Genomic DNA, 19,320 nt, shown 5'->3' with positions numbered 1-19,320 from the left:
CTGGCGTAGGTCCTAATACATCTTAGTACTACCGGGATGAATGGTGAGAGGAGAATCATGAGCCTCCTTAAGGATCAATTGCCGTAGACGTTTGCTCTTAGGAACCACTAAACGGTTCTGAAAGAGAACAACACCTTTCTCATTGATGGAGAAATCCCTAGCGTTGCTGCTAGCGATATTCTCCTTGATCCGGGATATACCCTTATCATAGGCCTGCACGGCTATGATTTGGTCCCTAAGAGTAGGCTTCACCACCAGGGTACAAAGGAATCCTTGAGGAACAATATGAAGATTCAAGTTCCAAAAGTCCTCATAGAGATGTGGTTGACCATGTTGTAGCATCAAATTGTTACAATAAGATTTACGACTTAGTGCATCGGCCATAACATTGGCCTTCCCCGGGGTGTAAGTTATCCCTAAGTCGTAATCCGAGATCAACTCAACCCACCGTCTTTGCCTGAGATTCAAATCTGGCTGGGTGAAGATATATTTCAGACTTTGGTGATCAGTGAATATTTCGCAACGATTACCCAAAAGGTAATGTCGCCAGGTTTTTAGTGCATGGACCACAACTGCAAGCTCAAGGTCATGTGTGGGATAATTATCCTCATGTGGACGCAACTGTCGTGATACGTATGCGATCACATGACGATCTTGCATGAGAATGCAACCTAATCCTTGTCGCGAGGCGTCGCAATAGATAACAAAGTCCTTAGAAAAATCTTGTGGTAGCAAAACAGGTGCGGAAGTCAGGCGTCTTTTCAGTTCCTGAAAACTATGCTCACATTGTGGTGTCCACTCGAACTTTTTATCCTTCTTGAGGAGTTCAGTTAGAGGCTTTGCAACCTTGGAGAAATTCTCGACAAAGCGGCGACAATAGCTCGCTAGACCAAGAAAACTCCTAACTTGCTTAACCGATTCAGGTTGAGTCCAATCAAGGACAGCTTGAACTCTCTCGGGATTGACAGCAATACCCTTACCAGAGATTACGTGACCTAGATAGGTCACTTCTGGTAACCAAAATTCACATTTTGAAAACTTGGCATAAAGGCGATGCTCTCGAAGTTTCATCAATACCAGCCTTAGATGCTCGACATGTTCTTGTTCTTTCTTCGAGTACATGAGGATATCATCGAGGTATACCATGACGAATTTATCCAAATACTCCATGAAGATTGAATTCATCAAACGAGAGAAGGTGGCTGGGGCATTGGTTAAACCGAAGGACATGACGGTGTACTCGTATTGGCCATAACGAGTAACAAAAGCCGTTTTTCGAATGTCCCCGTTCTTGATCTCGATTTGATGGTATCCCAACCTCAAATCCATTTTGGAGAAGATTGAGGATCCAGCGAGCTGATCGTACAGATCGTTGATCCTGGGGAGCGGATAGTTGTTCTTTATGGTGACCAGATTAACTGGTCGGTAATCTACAACCATCTGATCCGTTCCGTCTTTCTTCTTGACGAAGAGGACGGGGCAAGCCCAAGGAGAAGAGCTAGGACGAATGAAACCTTTATTCAAGGCCTCATCTAGTTGCTTCTTAAGTTTGGCTAGCTCCAGGGGTGCCATCTTATATGGTCTTCTGGCTATTGGGACAGTTCCTGGAACAAGATCTATCACAAACTCTACATCTCTGTCAAGTGGAATTCCTGGCAGTTCCTTTGGAAAAACATGCGGGAAGTCACAGACTACCGGAATGTCTTCAAGTTCCGGAAGAGGGTTGGCATTTAAGGAATAGAGTTGGCATTTGGCAACTCGAGTGGAGACATTTACTATCTCACCCGAGGGATGGGTAAGCTGGACATTTCTAGAATGAGTATCAATCTTGGCATAGTGAGCTGACATCCAGTCCATACCCAAGATGATATTAATATCCGAAGATTTCAATGCTATCAATGAGGCTAGAAAAACTAGCCTGTCTACTAGAATTTCATTGTCATAGGTTATCCTAGAGGTTTGCCATTTACTACCAGGAGTTTGGACAACCTATGGGATTGGCATATCACAAAAAGACATGTTATGCAACTGTGCATAACTTTCTGAAATGAAGGAATGAGAAGACCCAGTGTCAAAGAGAACAGACGCTGGGTGACGATTAACAAGCAGCGTACCCAACATGACGTCGGGATCCTCTGCAGCTTCTTCTGGTGACACATAGTTCACACGAGCACGTGCAGGAGTTGGCTTCACATAGTAAGCTTTGCCTGACTTGGCTTGCCCGACGGACTTTCAGGGTTGCTTGGCACCCACATTTTGAGGACACTCACGGGAATACTGCCCTGGTTCTCCACACTTGTAGCATATCACTTGATTGGCACGCGGTGCAGCATTGCTAGCTGGACCACCATAAGCTTTTGCTGGAGGGTTGGTCTGATTCGTCTGAGGCTCCACGTAGGATGGCCTCGGAGTGTATCTTGGCGGCAGAGAACTGTTCGGAACCTACAGCCTGCGTTTTGGAAACGCGGAACCAGAAGACGAGCCAAAGTCACGGGACTTCTTCCTTGTGGCTTCAAAGTCAGTATGACCAGTCTCGGCACTGATCGCCTTGTTGACCAGGGCTTGAAAGCTTGCACACTCATGGAGGCGTAGATCACGACGGAGCTCAGGGCTCAGACCCTTACGGAACCTTGCTTGCTTCTTGGCGTCAGTAGACACCTCCTCTGTTGCATAGCGGGCGAGGTTACCGAACTCGCGGCTATAGGCATCCACGGTCAACTTGCCCTGAGTGAAGGCACAGAACTCCTCTCTCTTTCTGTCCATCAGGCCCTCTGGAATATGGTGCAGATGAAAGGCTGCACTGAAGTCTGCCCATGTGGCTACTGGTTCAGCGGGACGCATTGCTTCAAAATTCTCCCACCATAGATTGGCGGGTCCTTCCAGGAAATACGCCGCAAAGGTCACCTTGTCGGCCTCAGACTGATTCGCAGAGCGAATCTTGCATGAGATGCTGCACAACCAGTCATCAGCGTCGAGGGGATCGACGGAATGATGAAACTTTGGAGGATTCAACTTCACAAAGTCGTTGAGGGACACTGCAGCATTCCTAGGCTGACGAGCCGTATTCTGCTCAATACACTCTAACAGTCGGTTGGTCTCCCTTTTATGTCTCTCTGCCTCAAGCATCACTTCCGCCAGAGAGGGCGGGTGAGGCAGGTCTTCCTGCGACGCTTGACTACCCTCACCTTGCTCATGACCAGGGGCACGGTTCAACCTGGTGAACACCATCCTGACAAACAAACTCATAGCTTAGACCAATATCATATCAATACTAGCTATGGATTAAGAATGTACTGAACACACGGAATGCGGAAATGAATATCCGAACAACATGGTAACAAGCAACTGCTATATATACACCATGGTTCATACACACCCTTACATAGTTTAGTACAACCTTAACCGAAGAGCAAACTACTGAAATTATGAAACTACTCATCAAAGGCTTACAAGCTTCCTATACATTATTTATCTAGGCCTCCGGAATTCATTTCACATTACAGGCATACTTCACAAGTCACGCAGGACTGTGAACGTATGGCTACTACCATACTATCCTTCCGCTCACAGCTCAGGCATCCGCATAGAACATCTCATAGGGATTACCTCCATGACCTGGAAGCTCAACCTGCGGATCAGGAAACACTCTAGCCTGAGATCCCTAGGATCCATAAGGACACGGATGTGGCCTTGGTCCCCTGACTGGTGGTAAGAGGGGTCCCCGAAGAGGTGTGACTCCTCCTATAGCTGGCCAGTCAACGTGGGCCGGAAGATGGGTCCTAACAGGGTTCAGCATCTCCATATCTCTGTACCCTGTCTGGACTACCGGTGCGAGCTGCGTCAAAGCCGTCCACAGACGGGCACATGTAGCATAATGCTCCATGTGGAGAGCACGAGCATCCCTGTCTCTATTCTCTAGAATCTCAACAGTGGACTACAATAGTGGATCCTCCATAGAAGAATCAAAATAGACTCCACTGAGGTTTCCCTCTTCACCAGGCTGAGAGGCCGGAACATAGCAGAACTCTGAATTCTGCAGCAGTGCATGTCTCGCTCTCATAGTGGTCAGCATTGAATAGGCAGCATCTTGTACTGCCATGTCAACAGTGACTCCCAACCCATAGGACCAATGAATTGGCTCCTCAGCTCCAGGGTAGTCTGGAAATACCCTCAGAGTGCAGATGTACTAGCTCTGGTTGAAGTCTCGGTACTGTTCCTCCACTGTGTACTCGGGGTACCAGCGGTAACCGCACATCGACATCACCCTGACCAGCATGGCCGTATGACCCGGTACATCAATGCACCTGGTCAGACGTACCACCTGACGAGAAGGATGGCCAGGCATCTGTAAATAGAGAGTAATGCAAAAGCATTAGAGCTCTGAATGCAAAATTGGGCAGCATAACGGTTGTAAATGCTCAAAAACAAATTTTGAGACAACCCAAAATGGAATAGCGTAACCACTAAACTATCAAGTTCAACTCTCTGATCATCAAACATACTTCCTTTTTCCTAGGAATGAAAGAAACCCAATATCTCTTGACCCGTAGTCCTATAATCTACCGATCAGAAACACGAGCCTAGAAGAAGATGAGTAACCTAGTCCTTAATTCCCGTAGAAAAGACGAGGATGACCAGAATAGAATAACTTGAGAAGAGAACAAGAGTATTACGTTCCCTTCCACAAACAACTCCCTTATATATAACTAAAGCAATTCTAGACTCAACTTCGACCAGTTTGGCTTAGTAATCCTACAATCAGTCAGGCTCTGATACCAACGCTGTCGGGACCCCGATCCTAAGTCATAGGAATCCAGCCTGTAACACATCGCATCTCTTTGCGGTCTCACGCACGGTTAACTCCACGGCTGCAGCCTTACCTTAGCCGGGACCGTTTGCGTCTTTTGACTCACGTATGCAATAGTGTCGCTAGCACTCCAATGTCAAAGAACCCGGATTGACAAGTCTAGTCACAAACCAAAGTGGCAGTACCGCACAAGGACAAGCATACATGACCCAACAAAGCAGGTGTTGGTCACCAGGGAGTGTAGACGAGTCGTAGCAAGCTACAAGGACTCCATTACATCGCGTGACATTTCCCCAAAGGGGACAGACACAGCAGCTAAGAAGGACACATGCCGGTCAACCAATGTGTCCGGAGCAGTAGCGAACTACCAAGGCTCGTTGGATCACAAAGGGGCATTTCCTTGTAAGGAGTGCTACTAAAGTTCTCGACTAGGTAATCGAGCCCCATACATATCAAGTATGACACACGTACGCATGGCATACCGATATGTATAGATACATCAATGGCATCACAACATAACCATAAACATACAAGCTTTATTTAAGAGGCTCGGAAGAGCCACACACATAATATTACATATTAAGGGTCTCACGACCCATAATAGCAGTCATTCAGTTACAAGCCAGCGAAAGAGTTAAAATTGTCTGAGTACAGACAGGTGCAACTAGAAGGCACATGGCCTGACTATACTATAGACTCAACGTAGGGCGAGATCGTAGCTGGGACACCAGCTACTCATCGTCGTCGATGTCTACGAAGAACCCTCTATTAGGGTCATTAGCAACCTCTGCAACATTTATTAAGCAAACATGAGTACGAAGGTACTCAGCAAGACTTTAGGATAACTATCTACTCATGGAATGTATCAATAAGGTATTGTGGGGTTTCATGCGGAAAGCCAGCATTTGACTCGTGGCTAGACAACTTGCATTTTTAAATAATTTTGACAACTTGATTTCTCGCACACGAGTCCACTAACACCACAACAATACACCATCGTGGAATCATTCCGTCTCCATACGGAGATGCCGTCCACGACACTCACGCTTATCTTGACAATTTTATGAGTAGCCATTTAAGTTATCTATGAACAACATATGTCTCCAAGTAGTCCATATCCGCGGACGCGGCTATTCGAATAGATCATAACCCTGCAGGGGTGTACTTCGTCACACACGCTCTCGCCACTTATCGCCATGTGCACGTCATGCACCTCGGCAACCTTCAAGCGGAAGCCTAGCGAGGGAGTCGGCCACGACCGCTAACCTCAACTTGCTGCACCTACTGAAAATATTTTCTATGAAATTCCTTCGGGTATGATAGAAAAACTGCTAGTGAATCCTTATGCAGGAGATGGAACATGACATCCTGATTTGCATCTAATCTATGTGGATGAAGTTTGCGAATTATTTAAGCTTGCAGGTCTGCCCGAGGATGATGTCAAAAAGAAGGTATTTTCTTTATCTTTGAACGAGAAGGCACTGACATGATATAGGCTATGTGATGATATTGGATCATGGAACTACAACCGATTGAAATTGGAATTTCACCAGAAGTTTTATCCAATGCATCTGGTTTATCATGGTCGGAACTATATTTATAATTTTTGGCCTCGTGAAGTAGAATGAATCGTTCAATCTTGGGGGAGGCTTAATTCAATGTTATATTCATGCCCCAGTCATGAGCTCCCGAGAGAAATTATTATTCAGAACTTTTATGCTCGGCTTTCGCGTAATGATCAATCCATGCTCGATACGTCTTGTGTTGGTTCCTTTATGAAGAAAGATATTGTATTCAAATGGGACTTATTGGAAAGAATTAAACACAACTCTGAAGATTGGGAACTCGAGAAGGTAATGATTCAGGTATAAGACTTAAGTTTGATTGTGTTAAATCCTTCATATACATCGATGCTTTTCGTGATTTTAGCACTAAATACGGACTTGACTCTGAGGTAGTAGCTTCATTTTGTGAATATTTCGCTACTCATGTTGATCTCCCTAAGGAGAAGTGGTTTAAATATCATCCTCCCATTTAAGTTAAAGTAGTTGAATCTATTAAAGTTGCAGAGGAAACCATTATTTACAATGCTGATCCTGTTATTCCTACTGCTTATGTTGAGAAACCACCGTTTCTAGTTAGAGTAAAGGAGCATGCTAAAGCTGCAACCGTGGTTCGTAAGAGTTGTACTAGAACACCTATACTCCATGAACAAATTAAAGTTGAACCTAGTATTGCTATGGTTAAATATCTCTTGGTTGATAATATTGATGGCCATGTTATTCCTTTATGTGATGAAGCTTCTAGAATTGCTAGACCTGACACTAAAGGTAAACATAGACCTATAGTTGGCATGCCTGTCATTTCTGTTAAAATAGGAGATCATGGTTATCATGGCTTACGTGATGTTGGTGCTAGTTGCTACGGCAACAAAAGACCTTCCCCGGCAAAGGTGCCAGAAATCCTTCTACTGTTGGCTACGCCTATAGGGATTTCCTTGGAAAATATGCAAAGGATTCCCTTGCAGCCTTGAAGCCTTGCGTTGGTGTTCCCTTGAAGATCAAAGGGTGATGTAGCACAGCGGCGGTAAGTATTTCCCTCAGTTTGAGAACCAAGGTATCAATCCAATAGGAGGATCGCGTCAAGTCACAAGTACCTGCACAAACACAAAGAGCTTGCACCCAACGCTATGAAGGGGTTGTCAATCCCTTATAGATTGTTTGCAAAGTGAGAACTGAAAGCAAAAATTAAACAACATAAAGTAAAAGTAAAAGCTGAGACGATAGTTGTGAATAGACTCGTGGGCCGTAGTGTTCACTAGTGGCTTCTCTCATGAAAGCAAGTAGATGGTGGGTGAACGAATTACTGTCGAGCAATTGATAGAACCGCGCAAAGTCATGATGTTATCTATGGCAATGATCATATCTATAGGCATCACATCCAAAACAAGTAGACCGATACTTTCTGCATCTACTACTATTACTCCACACGTCGATCGCTATCCAGCATGCATCTAGTGTATTGAGTTCATAAGAACAGAGTAACGCCTTAAGCAAGATGACATGATGTAGATGGACAATCTCAAATATATGATGGAAGCCCATCTTGTTACCCTTGATGGCAACAACACGATGTGTGCCTTGCTGCCCCTTCTGTCACTCGGAAAGGTCATCGCACGGTATGAACCCAAAACCAAGCACTTATGCCATTGCAAGAATCGTAGATCTAGTTGGCCAAAGAAAACCCAAGACTCGGAGAGACTTACAAGGATATCAAATCATGCATATAAGAAATCAGCAAAGACTCAAATATAATTCATAGATAATCTGATCACAAATCCACAATTCATCGGATCTTGACAAACACACCGCCAAAGAGGATTACATCGGATAGATCTCCATGAAGATCATGGAGAACTTTGTATTGAAGATCCAAGAGAGAGAAGAAGCCATCTAGCTACTAACTACGGACCCGTAAGTCTGAAGTGGACTACTCACGAGTCATTGGAGAGGCAATGATGTTGATGTAGAAGCCCTCCTGCTCCAAAGTCCCCTCCGGCAGGGCACCGGGAAGGGTCTCCAGATGAGATCTCGCAGAAACGGAAGCTTGCGGCGGCGGAAAAGTGGTTTTTTTCTGGGATTTTAGGGAATATATAGGCCAAAGAGCTAGGGCAGGGGAGCGCCAGGGAGGCCACAATCCTGGTGGCCGCGGCCCCCCTGGCCGCCGCAAAATGGCTTGTGGGCTCCCTGTGGGCCTCCTGCGTTGGCCCTCAAGTCCCCCGATCTTCTTCTGCTCTGGAAAATTTTATTTTGGGGATTTTATTCCGTTTGGACTCCGTTCCAAATTCAGATCTGAAAAGAGTCAAAAACACACAAAAAACAGGAACTGGCACTTGGCACTGAATTCATAAGTTAGTCCCAAAAAAGATATAAAAGGTATATAAAACATCCAAAGCTGATAAGATAATAGCATGAAACCATCAAAAATTATAGATACGTTTGAGACGTATCAAGCATCCCCAAGCTTAACTCCTGCTCGTCCTCGAGTAGGGAAGTGATAAAGAATGAATTTTTGATGCTTTCATGCTACCTAGCGTAGATGTCCTTTGTAACTCCTCTCATGTGACGTGAATGTTCAGATCCATTAGATTCAAAACAGTAGTTTGATATTGACGTGGAGACAATAATACTTCATGAAACTAGCAAGGTAATCATGAACTTTCAAAATAACAAGGCCAAAAGAAAGTTATCCCAACAGAATCATATAGTATGGCCATGCTCTATCATCCTTGCACAACGAATTTAAATCATGCACAACCTCGGTATTGGCCAAGTAATTGTTTGCACACCTTTACTTTCTCAAATCTTTTCAACTCTCACGCAATACATGAGCGTGAGCCATAGTTTTAGCACTATAAGTGGAATGGAGTGTGGTGGAGGTTGCAAGACAAACAAGGAGAAGATGGTCACATTGACTAGGCATATCAACAAGCTACGTAGATGCTCATCAATAGATATAACCGTGAATGAGTAGGTATTGCCATACAAATGATGCACTAGAGCTAAGAGTATGTGAAAGCTCTTAAAGAAAACTAGCGGGTGTACATCCAACTTGCTTGCTCACGAAGACCTAAGGCAATTTTGAGGAAGCCTATCATTCGAATACACAAGCCAAGTTATATAATGAAAATTTCCCACTAGCTATATGGTGGTGACAAAATGAGAGACTCTCAATCATGAAGATCATGTTGCTTAATATGAAGCACAAGTGTGGAAAGGAGATAGTAGCATTGTCCCTTCTCTCTTTTTCTCTCATTTTTTTGGTGGGCTCTTTGGCCTCTTATTTTTATTTTTATTTTATTTTTGTGGGCATCTTTGGCCTCTTTTTGTGAATGGCCTTCGCTGGCCTCTTTTATTTCCTCACATGGGACAATGCTCCATCAATGATGATCATCACACTTACAACTCCAGACTTAGAGCAATGATGACTCTATAAGGAATGCCTTCGGTAGTGTACCGTGACAATGATCTAGCATGGCATAGACATCAATGGAAACATCATGCTAGCTATCTTATGATCATGCAATGGCAATATAGAAGTGGTGGCACATGTCATGGTGGTAGTTGCATGGCAATATATATCGGAATGGCTTTGAAAATGCCATAGTAGGTAGGTATGGTGGCTGTTTTGAGGGAGGCTAATGGTGGGTTTTATGCACCGGCGAAAGTTGCACGGCACTAAAGAAGATAGTGATAGTGGAAGGTGAAAGTGCATCTAAACGATGGACTCAACATTAGTCATGAAGAACTCATATACTTGTTGCAAAAGTTTTAGTTGTAATAGAAATAAAGCATTCAACGCATACTCCTAGGGGAAGGGTTGGTAGGTATAAACCATCGCGCGATCCCGACCGCTACACAAAGGATGACAATCAATAAACTAATCATTCTCAGACTTCATCACATAGCGGTTCACTATACGTGCATGCTACGGGAATAACTAACTTCAACACAAGTATTTCTAGATCCACAACACCTTACTAGTATAACTTCAATATTACCACAACCACAACTCAAAACTAATTGAGATGAATCAATATTCTCTAACTACTCAATGCACATGAAGGTGGAAGTTTTCATATCCCTTTCACTACTAGGAAAAGGGCTATAGATGATATAGACACTGATGGCGCACCAGACAAGTAGTGCGCCACTACTATATAGTAGTGGTGCACCACGTGCAGGTGTGCCATTAGTGTGATGGACACTAATGGCGCACCACACACTCGGTTCGCCACTACTATTTTTTTTTTGCAAAACTACTAATGGCGCACCATCCGCTGGTGCGCCATTAGTAACCAGGGTTACTAATGGCGCATCTATCGGTGGTGCGCCACTACTATAATGTTTTTTTGCAAAACTACTAATGGCGCACTAGCAGCTGGTGCACCATTAGTAACCAGGGTTACTAATGGCGCATCTGTAGGTGGAGAGCCACTACTATTTTTTTTGCAAAACTACTAATGGCGCACCACTAGCTGGTGCGCCATTAGTAACCAAGGTTACTAATGGCGCATATGTAGGTGGTCCGCCATTAGTAACCTGGGACCAGCTAGATATTTTGGACAGCCACCTACCACACTCACTTTCCCCACTTTCATTCTCTCCACCTCCTCCTCCAAGCTTGTCTCGGGTGCCTCCTCCTCCTGACCTCATTTGCATCATAGTGTCCCAATAGTGTCCCCGCGCACCCTCCCCCGCTCCACCGCCGCCGAGCACCCACCGCACCCTCCCCCGCTCCACCGCCAACGACGACCTCCCACACCCTTCCCGGCCTGCTCCACCGCCGCCGATGACCCCCCGCACCCTCCCCCGCTCCACTGCCGCCCACGACCCCACGCACCCTCCCCTGCTCCACCGCCGCCGACAACCCCCCACACCCTCCCCGGCCAGCTCCACCGCCGCAGACGACCCCCCGCACCCTCCCCCGCTCACCGACGCCGACGACCCCCCGCACCCTCCCCCGCTCCACCGCCGCCGACGACCCCCGGCACCCTCCCCCGCTCCACCGCCGCCGACGACCCCCCGCACCTTCCCCCGCTCCACCGCCGCCGATGACCCCCCGCACCGTCCCCCGCACCATCCCCCGCTCCACCACCGCCGACGACCCCCCGCACCCTCCCCCGCTCCACTGCCGCCGACGACCCCCCGCACCCTCCCCCGCTTCACCGCCGTCGCCGACCCCCCGCACCCTCCCCTTTCTCCTCGCTTGGTTCCCCCTAACGGAATCGGCCGAGCGCATCACCCACCCCCTCCCTCCCCCCCGAGCGCCATGGCTATCCAATTTTTTTACTAACGGCGCACCTCTCTGGGGTGCGCCATTGCTATGCAAAAAAAGGATTACTAATGGCGCACCTCTATGGAATGCGCCATTGCTATATAATTTTTTTTACTAATGGCACACTCCATGGGGATGCGCCATTGCTATCAAAAAAACATTCTAATGGCGCACCGCTCGGGGTGCGCCTTTCCTAACCCCTCTGCCCTCGCCTCTCCTGTGCCCTCGGCCTCGTCCATGGAGACGCCGCCCACCCCCTCCCCCACCCTCCGAACCGCGAGCGCTCGCCTGAATCCGTCACGCGATTCGCGGAGGTGGTGTCGCTAGTAGTAACGCCGGAATTTCGCGATCTTGTGAGGAGCCTAGTAGTAGGGTTCGGGGCTCGACGTCGCCGGTGGGGGTGAGCTTTTGGGGATCTGGCCGGTTCTCTATCCGTGAATTCGCCAATCTGCCCAGATGCATCTTGGCAGGGCAGGTTCATTGTACCAGGATATTCGTTTTCCTAGTATTCTATACGAGTACAAGTGTTTAGGCTCATACGAGTTGTATGAAACTTGGGTTCAGATTCCATGGCTTGTTCCTTGCGGTCACCGGAAAGTCTGTTGCTTTATCAGACATGATTTTCTCGTTGTTGTGGAACGCACACCTTCAACCCCCTGCTTGTTCCTGTTTTACACATGTAGTAAAGCCTGATTATTGATTCTCTTGTGCTCCCGTAGGTAACGAAGAAAAATCGATTCCACAAACAGATCGAAGGGAACGACAAGGTTTGTGCTTTTACGCGGCCCAGTTTCAAAACGAACGGAGGGAGTACTTCTATTGTAGCACCACTGACAAATTTCTGAAAACAAATGTGACAGGTGACCTTGATCTTCAGTCTAGCTGCAAATTTGGAATCACTTTTCACGTGGAACACAAAGCAGGTGATATTTTCATTCTAGTAGGATGTGCAATGCTAAACTATTCTCTAAATGTGTAGATGCCCAGTAATCGGTCGAGCGCACCACCCACCCCTCCCTCCCCCCGAGCGCCATTGCTATCCAAAAAAAATATTACTAATGGCGCACCTCTCTGGGGTGCGCCATTGCTATCCAAAAAAAAGATTATTAATGGCGTACCTCTCTGGGATGCGCCATTGCTATATAAAAAAGAATACTAATGGCGCACTGCATGGGGATGCGCCATTGCTATCAAAAAAAATCTAATGGCGCACCGGTCGGGGTGTGCCCTTGCTAACTCGCACTGCTCTCTGCCTCTGCCCTTGCCTCTCCTCTCCCAAATCCAACCGAGGTCCCGCCTCGCTCGTCCACACCCCGGAGAGATCCCTCTTGTCCACGCCCCGTAGAGATCCCACTCGTCCACGCCCCAGATTTCTCTCGCTCTTTCCTCCCCTCCCTCCCCCGCGTCTCCGGTTGACCGGCGAGGGTCCCGCTTGGCGATGTGTGGTGGTGGTTGGCGGGGCGGGGAGTGCAAGGCCTTGACCGTCGTCCGTGCAAGCCAGGCCGGATAGGCGGCGGCGGGAGCGACCACGACTGCAAAGCGGAGGAATTCCCCACCAAAGGTTAGAGCTTTTCCAAGTCTTGCTGGATTGCGCCCTTGCCCGGCGGGTGTTCGGCAGATTGCGCCTTTGCGCCGAAGTAATGGGAGGGGGAGATGGCCGGCAAGGCGGAGACGGCGACCATCCCGTAGGGTGTGGCGGGAAACCAATGCGCCACTACTATAATTTTTTTTTGCAAAACTACTAATGGCGCACCACCATCTGGTGCGCCATTAGTAACCAGGGTTACTAATGGCGCATTTGTCGGTGGTGCGCCATTAGTAGTTTTGCAAAAAAACGCGGGACATAGCCGAAATATTAGGCGGGCTTTCCCCAAATTGACCGCGCGCCGATGATATTTTTCCCAAATCGACCGCGCACTATCCCCTGCCCTCTCACTCCCGCAGCCTCCCGAGATCTTAGTGGCGCCCTGAACAGAGCCTGCTCCACCGGCGCCCCACCCCACCCTCCACCGGCTCCCCCACCCGCTCGACCGGCGCTCCACCACATCCTCGACCGCCGCCCTGTCGAGCCCGCCAAGGAGGGGCCGTCTCGTCCCCACCCGCCGCCGCTCGGGAGGATGGTGACGCCGGGCGGCGCGCCGAGGGCGGCGCACACGGTGCGCGACCTGGCGGAGGAGGGGAAGAAGCAGGCCATGTTGCTCCTCGTCTTCGCCTTTGGGCTCGCCTTCCTCATGTCCCGTGAGCCCCCTTCCCCACCCCCCAAACCCTAGGCTACCTACGCCCCCACCAGCGGTCTCGGCCTCATGTCGGGGAGCGCGCCCTTGATTACGGTCGGTCGGTCGTCGTCGGTGCCGCGGCTAGGTTTTATGCCTGTTGCCCTGATGCACGGGCACTGATTTGGGGAGCCATCATTTCAGGCGCATCCGTCGAGTAGCAGTATTGATTTGTTCAATTGGTGCTGTGATTTTTTGCATTGGGAATCGGTAGGCTCGACTAAGCTTGCTTGCTTCCATTCTAGATGATTGGTGTGAGTTCTCTGGGCTGTCGTCAGAAATTTTACTGCTATTTCAAGATGCGTGGAACCTGTAGTGAGTTTTAGATGTTGCATTGGGAATTTGTAGACTGGACTTAGCCCCGAGTAGGTTGTTTGCTTTTCCATTCTAGATGATTGGTGAATTCTTCGAGGCATCGTAATTTTTACTGCTACCTCAGGATGTTTCAAGTTTGTGATGAAATTGTATAAGGTGGAGTATATTTGCCGATAGTTGTCGCCGGACTATACCATGGAATACATGGTGTCTTCTAAAGACTAGGAACATACGAGCTAGACATGTAGGTTCCATGTTAAATTGAAATATGACTAGCAATTTTATCAAGTCTTTTTGAAAGTTGCCAAAAACGAAAGGCTGTACATATCAAGGCAGATTTATATTGCAGTCACACAATTTTTTAAAATCTGTTTAAATATTATTGCTCCCTCATGGCTGTGCTGAATGCCTGACTTTCTCCATTGCAGTGACAAGCTCTTCAGTTTGGATTAACTTCCCATTCGCCATATCTTTGATAGTTCTGTTTCGCTATCTATCACTTGACTATGACTTCCGTAGAAAGAGCACAACTGCCACAGACCATGGTACCAGTCGCCCCCTTGCCAAAACAAAAAGTATTGAACTAAGCAAACCCTCCCCTGACAAGAAGAGTAGAAGTACTGGTTGGAGGAGCAAGGTGAATTCGCCTCCAGTTGAAGCAGCATTTGAACAGTTCACAAGGCATCTTGTCACAGAGTGGGTAACAGATCTTTGGTACTCCCGTATAACACCTGATAAGGACGGACCGGAGGAACTCATCAACATATTTAATTCTGTCCTTGGAGAGATTTCTAAATGAGCAAGAAGCATTAACATCATCACTCTGCTAACCAGGTTAGAAAACTTCTTTTATCTCATGAAATGCATGAACAGTTGTATCTTTATCTTTTCAGAATGTTGGGTGTCTTACGAAGACTTTATCTACCTTATGCAGGGATCTGGTTGATCTCGTGAATTATGTTCAGATAATGCAGAGCTCGCCAAGGATCCAACTGATGTGTTCATCTGGTGCCTGACTCAGAGTCCAGGTATCCACCATCTGTTTAGCCCAATCACATATTTTGTCCAAGCTTGAAAACCTTGTATCATGAAGTATATTATATATGAAGAGATCAAGTTCATGCTCAAGTCAAGACTACCATATCTCTGTGATTGAGATCATCAAGATAAAGCTTAGCTAATTCCAGCAACTTCTTGCTTGTTCCCTGTCAAATAATTAAAGTACCAATCGTAAAAATAGATAGAAAGCGTGCTAGTAGTGGCAGACTAGCAGGACAACACGCAAATACTAGTAATAAAATGGATCGCCAGATTAAATTTCTTTGAAATGATTCCCGAACAGTACAATTTAACCTACCAATTGAATGGCATGCCGGATTGACTTTAGGAGTTGGGATGAGATGAATAAGCTTGGGGATGGGCACTTTAGGAGTTGACGATTCGTTTCTTTGTGTACTTGATTTTTAGCCTATTAATTGATCTCCCAAGAGTCGAAGCGGCAAGTAGCAGCCAGCTTCTCCTCGCGTTCACCGATGTGTGTTGCCGCACATACATCCCCTTATTACACATTTCTTTCTTATTTTTCTCACTTTGGTTTGCTTCTTTTTCATGGGCTTTTACAAACGAGATGACGGAGTGGGGGCACCTGCTTTAGCCTGACCGGGGGCCTGCTGGCTGGCATCGATGTTTCTAGTGGGAGTACACGAAGTTGAGTGGGGTCCTTGGCCCCCACTCGTCATAACGTGGGTTCGCCCCTGCATCGATTTACATGTTAAATCTATTACCTGTAAGTGTCTCTGTGGCGTCAAATGGCTCTTTAAATGAGTGGCCCATGCCATGCATTTTGGAAGATGGCAGCAACACAAGCAACTTTTTCTTCAGAATTTACTTGGTTTCTTAGAACTGGCTAACTCTGTAAGTTGTTCAACAGCTACATTCTTTCTGTATTACATTGTTAAGCCCAACTTAGAGTCAGAGAAGATTTAGTTTAAGTTGCAGATTTGCTGCTTTGTTCTGTTAAGATAGTATTTCTTATAGATGGAATCTGGACTGTGCTGTGCAGATTAGCGTATCAGGTGTAATTATTTACATTGATAATAATATTCGTTTTAACTCTTCAAATCAGTAAAGGTATATACTATTTTAAACTTGTAAATACATTGCTGCCTCCAAACATATATGCCACTGGTCCATGTTGTTGTTAGTTTCTGTTTCTTATATTTTGTTGTTAGTTTCTGTAAAGGTATATACTCTTTTGTTGTTAGTTTCTGTTTCCTATATTTTGAAGGCTCACCGTTAACCACTGGTCCATGTTGTTCATTACTACTACATAAATGGCATTGGATCTGCACTGATGTGGTCCTTAGTTCCTTACCAAAGGCATGACCATGAGAGTTCACTATGGTGCATTTCCCTTGTGTAAATCTCTAGGTAGCAACTGTCAAACATCACCGGGAAAGATTTTATGTAATGCAGTATTCTTAAGTATTGTCGTGCTTAGTGGCAGACTCATTTTATTGTGGTTCTATTGTTTATTCTTTGAATCCTGTTTCGTCAATATATATGTAGAGCTTGTTGCCTTACTGTCAAACACTGTTGTGCCATTTTGCAGGTTGAAACCCAATATTCATTTCCAGTACGAGGTAAATGCAAAAGGATCCTCCCCATCTGAGATCCTTGGTACCACCTACCAAACCAACCTGAAGCCTGCGCTCAAGGCTCTTGCTAGTGCCAAATAATACTTACTAATGCCCGCAAAGTATCGTTGTGTATTATATTTGCTATGGAGCTATGTATGTATGGATGCTATGGAACTATATGTATATATGGACGCTATGGAATTTTGGATGTAAGGATGCTATGGAATTTTGATATATGGATCATGAAATTTGTTATGCAACTTTGCATATATGTTATGTGTTGTGGATCAGTAAAATTATTGGGCACATATTACGTATTATATATTTGATATATATGTTATGTGCTGTTGAATTTGTGGTTTTGAACCAAAACATATATATGCCAGAATACCAGATACTAATGGAGCACCATGGGCTATACTAATGGCGCACTGCCTGGTGCGCCATTCGTACATATGCCTTGGGAGGCATACTAATGGAGCACCATGGGCTATACTAATGGCGCACTGCCTGGTGCGCCATTAGTATATATGCCCTCGGAGGCATACTAATGGAGCACCATGGGCTATACTAATGGCGCACTTCCTGGTGCGCCATTAGTATATATGCCCTGGGAGGCATACTAATGGAGCACCATGGGCTATACTAATGGTGCACGGCCTGGTGTACCATTAGTATACCAGATACTAACGGCGTAATGCTAGTGGCGCACCTGTAGTGCGCCATTAGTAGCCAAAACAGGTGCGCCACTAGCAGGCCTTTTCCTAGTAGTGTTTGGATAACTACCCCTTTTGAGACTACTTTCATAGCATAGATCAACTACCATGCCACGCGCTTTCGTGCTCTAAAAGATAGAAGTGAAACACATAGAGCAAAATCAACTAGCTCAAAAGATATAAGTGAAACACATGTGAGCTGAATTGCCTAATCAAAGGATATAAGTGAAGCTCGACAAAATCATGGTGAGTGCATGTGTCTCTCTCTAGGTGTGAAGCAAGGAATATTGTGACACAACAAAAATAAAAGACTCCTACGATACAAGACGCTCCAAGCAAAACACATAACATGTGGTGAATAAAAATATAGCCCCAAGTAACGTTACCGATGGATTGAAGACGAAAGAGGGGATGCCTTCCTGGGGCATCCCCAAGCTTAGGCTTTTTCGGCATCCTTGAATCAACTTGGGGTGCCTTGGGTATCCCCAAGCTTGAGCTCTTGCCACTCTTTATCTCTTTGTCCATAAGAACTTCACCCAAAACTTGAAAACTTCACAACACGAAACTTAAACAAAAACTCGTGATAACATTAGTATAAGAAAGCAAACCACCACTTCCTTAGATATTGTAGCAAACTTAAATTCTACTTATGTTGATGTTGGGTTACTGTATTTTCAATCTTCCATGGCGAATACCCCCCGATACTATCCATAGTTTCATCGAAATAAGCAACCAACTCAACCAAACCAGTCTGTAGCAATATGTATACTTCTGGTACTTCAAAAATTCTAAAAACTTACGACAGTCTGAAAAATTTGCGTAGCAATCAGAAGCAAAAAGAATCAACTCAAAATCTCTTAGAGAAAAAAAATGAAAATTCTTTAGGTGAGCAGAAAATTTCTGTCTTTTCCAGGATGACCAAACGATCATCCCAAGACTAATCATAACGGTTTCACTTGGCACAAATGCAAAAGAAACACAAAAAACACAATCATAACAGAATTATGAAAGTGTGGAAAACAAAAACAGAAATAAAAAGGATAGATTCGTTGGGTTGCCTCCCAACAAGCGCTATTGTTTAACGCCCTTAGCTAGGCATAAGGTGATGGAATCACATATAGTCATCTTTGGTGCTCAAACCATAAGTAGCCCTCATCATAGATTCACAAGGCAATCTTATTTTATTTCTAGGAAAATGCTCCATGCCCTTATTTAGAGGAAATTGGAATCTAATATTCCCTTCCTTCATATCGATGATAGCACCAATAGTCCTTAGGAAAGGTCTACCAAGAATAATGGGACATGAAGGATTGCAATCTATGTCAAGTACAATGAAATCCACGGGTACATAGTTCTTATTTGCAACAATCAGAACATCATTGATCCTTCCCATGGGTTTCTTGACAGTAGAATCCGCAAGACGCAAATTAAGAGAACACTCTTCAATCTCATGAAAACCAAGAATATCACATAAAGACTTTGGAATCGCGGAAACACTAGCACCCAAATCACACAAAGCATTGCATTCATAGTTTTTGATTTTGATTTTTATAGTAGGTTCCCACTCATCATGGAGTTTTCTAGGTATAGAGACTTCTAATTCGAGTTTCTCTTCAAGATATTTCATCATAGCATCTACGATATGTGCGGTAAAGGCTTTGCTTTGGCTATAAGCATGTGGAGAGTTTGCAATGGATTGCATCAAGGAAATGCATTCAAACAAGGAGCAACTA

This window comes from Hordeum vulgare, chromosome 1H, assembly GCF_904849725.1.
Source record: "Hordeum vulgare subsp. vulgare chromosome 1H, MorexV3_pseudomolecules_assembly, whole genome shotgun sequence".
Classification (NCBI taxonomy): domain Eukaryota; kingdom Viridiplantae; phylum Streptophyta; class Magnoliopsida; order Poales; family Poaceae; genus Hordeum; species Hordeum vulgare.
Note: the sequence above shows the minus strand (reverse complement) of the source record.